Source organism: Anopheles bellator, chromosome 2 (genome assembly GCF_943735745.2).
Source record: "Anopheles bellator chromosome 2, idAnoBellAS_SP24_06.2, whole genome shotgun sequence".
In the NCBI taxonomy this organism is placed as follows: Eukaryota; Metazoa; Arthropoda; class Insecta; order Diptera; family Culicidae; genus Anopheles; species Anopheles bellator.
Window position 1 is genome coordinate 41,298,075 of NC_071286.1, and position 3,675 is coordinate 41,301,749.

Consider the following 3,675-nt stretch of genomic DNA (forward strand, 5'->3'; position numbering starts at 1 on the left):
CCATGCGTTCGGAGGCCGCGTTAAGCTGGCCGAACGTTCTCGTCTACGCGGCGGCGATGATGCGGTGGTCGGTGGCCATCGTTCCGGTTCACTGACCGTGGATGCAAAATTGATGGCAAGGAAAACCACACATTACTCTCGACTTGCGAGACCTCGGTGCCATCGCTGGACCTTCCGTCCGGAGCCGGACCACGCATGCTGCGATTTGTCTTCCAACGATTCCTGCGGCGCGTAGTTACGCGATTTGTTCGCGACCGACGCGATGTTGATCTTTTGTGGCGGCCAACGAATAGAAGATGGCTTCTGGTGGTATGACCACGAATCGACAACCGATGGTGTCGCTGCGTGTCAAAGTAACAGGCAATCGGGAAGATTGTAGGTCAACAGTCCGAGGTCTTTCGAAGCAAACATACTACATGATTAAGATTACTTTTAACCAAAACAAACAACCCTGGCAGGCCATTATGCTCGAGTAGGTAAATCGTACCACGGACAGGACTCGTCTGCTCGACAGGGATGGCACGTAAATTCGGTGTCCGGGTGGCTGGGTGCCAGTGTCAGTGTCCGAGAGTAAATACTGCGTCAGACCAACTGGCCAACGGCCAGTCAGTTCGGGACGACGATAGAAGTCATCGACACTGGACTTCTGACAAATTGTGCACCGCCCATCAGTCTGGTCAGGAGCTGGCGTGGCGTTTCGCTCGTAACCGGACCTAGAGACGGACGTACGTGCCCATCCCGGGGCCCGTGCGTCCGTTTGCTTCATTCTATCTCAGATTCATGGCCTCGTTAGAGGTCCGATAATCATAAAGAATGACTCTAAAAGCTATTCAAGTTGCTTTTTTTACGATGATTATATTTCTGCCCAACGCAGAGAGAGAGAGAGAGAGAGCGTGTGGAGGGGCCTTCGAGGTGCCTTGGCTTCCTTTTCCTTTTTTTCTTTTGGCCGATACACTCGGTGCACCTGGTGCCGCACACGTGCGCATGGTTTTACGTGAGCATTCCATTACGGGAATGAACTAATGCAGAGTACTGCTCCACCCCTGACCGCTCAGCACGCTGGGCTGGGCTCGGTTGTGGTTGTCTGGTGAACTTTTGGGAATAAAATTTAAACCCACTTCGGCAGGACTCCAGGACACCCGCCGGGAGGGGTCCCACCGGTTAACTCGTTCAACACTGCCGAGCCGAGCGCCGAGCAAGTTCCGAGCCGATCCGGACAAATTAAATGATTTTCAACATAATCTTCTTCGACGTCGGCTTTCCCGTTGGCCCCGTCGATGTGCATAGTAATCCGCAACGAACCGTCGACCGTCTCGGGCGGGGATGGCAGCAGCAGCAGCAGGCAGCTTCTGGTCTTGGTGTCTTGGTCCTAGCGGCGTGCGGGCCAGAGATGCGCCTTTTTGTTTCCCTTTATTTTCGTTTTCCACTTGATTAAGGAACGTGCCAGCTGTTGCCGCCCGGCCGGTGGCCTCTGTTCGGTGTCAGGGCAGCGACTGGGGCAGCGATTTAATCATCGGCACCCGGGAGTGAGCGGCCACTGGCAACAAAGACGTTCACCCGTCGGACACTACAACACGTCGCTGGGATGGAACCTGACAGGATCAAAGTTTTCCGAACCCGTCGACACCTTCAAAGCGGGAGGCCACCAAGCGGACCAGTTGCTTGGGCAAGATTCTGGATTAAACACGTAACACGCCCAGGTGTGCTCATCGGTGCACTTATTTCAATCTTAACCCGCCTGTTACCGGAATATTTTATGACTCTATTATTAATCATCACGTGGCGCGGGAAGCTCCGACACGTCAATTACTTAGAGCAGATCGGAACCGCGTTCAATACTGAACTTTGTGCATATTTTAATTTATTGTTATTAGAACGGACAAACATGAATCAAACAGAAAGCATATCATTAGACAAGCAACTAAATGACTTTTCAGTACGCAATTAACAAATCCAACACGATAAAACGTGCAAGTATTCAGAACTAAGTTTCTGAAAATTTTTCTAATAATAATATCAAATTATGGTCCCACAAATTCGTTTTCGTATAGTTGTTGCCTCAACCCAATGCATTAAGTTTTAACAAACAGAATATCGAGACGGAAAATCAATGGAGTAGTCGAGATGTTCCGAAAACTCCGCCATGCTGAATCGCTCCGAATGGTGAAAACTTTCTGATTCCCTGCGGGTGTTTTGGCGGTAACCATTGATTTGCTTAATTTTCATCGAATTCCACAGTAACTGGTCCGTAAGTTTCTCGAGCGCTACGTTGTGTAAATGAAACGGAGAACGAACGGAGACTGAGGTGGAAAATCCCAGGCCCAACATTGCGGCCAATGGGCGAATCGGAGTCCGACCTACAGCCAAACTTCTACATTTACAATCAATCCTGTTGAGCAACACACACGTCATCTTAATCAAACTCAGTTGCAGCTGGCGGGCATTAGTAGACTCCAAGTTTGCCATACTCAATCCCCGCACGGAGAATGTTTTTTTAAAGCGAAAACTAATTTCGACACCGATCCTTCTCGGAGCCGCGGGGCGAACGCTGAAGAAGCGCCTGAATTCCGTTTCTGCGGAAGATTCTGCAAAATTGGCTTACTTTTCATACGGATTAAGCCACACTGTCTGCGCCGGGCGCACATCCTCCGGCAGCCGGCAGTTATTTGCGGTGTTCCTTGGCCCGCTCGCGATGTAGGCATCCAGGCCCTGCCAAAACTTTTCCTCTGTTGGCCCATTTTCTTGTTCAACAATTGTTTAATTTAATTATTCAGCCATAATACACCGCAATCATACAGGTTAGCGTGAACCGTGGCCCGTCATGCTGGTCCCGCCCGTGAGCCTGAATCTTGTGAGCATTTTCGGTCGTTCCAGACGTCTTCATGCGTTTTCAAATCTAGATCGGGCCTATCGTGCAGCGCTTCGCGTAGTTTCTGGCGCGTTTCTTGCCCGTTCCTCGGGGATGCTGTGCGGAAGACAAACTTTTCCTACGAACGCACCCACCCGGAGCCTGTTGGAATGTAAGATGCTGTCTTTACCAGTGCTCCTAGTTGTGCTCCGTTTTCCAAGGGATGAGGGAACATGACAGTGGCATTGGACAGCGTGCTGAGCGTAACAGAACGAATCAATATGCCACCCCGTGCGTGCACGAGTCGCGGAACATGTTTATTTCTAACGAATCATAAGGTCGCTAAATTTCCCTTACGAAGCAATGAAAAGAAAAAAATATCAATTATTGAAATTAAATGCTGTTACTTGCTGTACCCTCTCAGCAGAACGAGCACATTTTCATAATACATTCTTAGCGGGATCAAAATTCTGTTAACAAAACGATTCAACTTGATTCAATATTCACAATAATTTCATAATTTTTCATCATTTTCTCTCGTACCGCGCACCGTTTAGGAAAGCTTGTGGCGCCAGAAACCTCGTCAAATTATTTCACCCGAGACATTCATCTTCGCTACCCTCGTCGGGTTTGTTCGATAGCAATCCGGCAGCTTTTTTTAACGCGTCATTCAGGTTTTGGCACACAGCGCACCAATTGAATTGCACTTTTCGTACTTCTAATCGCTGGGGCCGACGGGACGACGAAAAAAAACCACAGCCGAACCGTTCTATCGTATCGTCGGCCGGCACTTTGTTCGAAACGTGCCAATGACGACGCAGGCCACT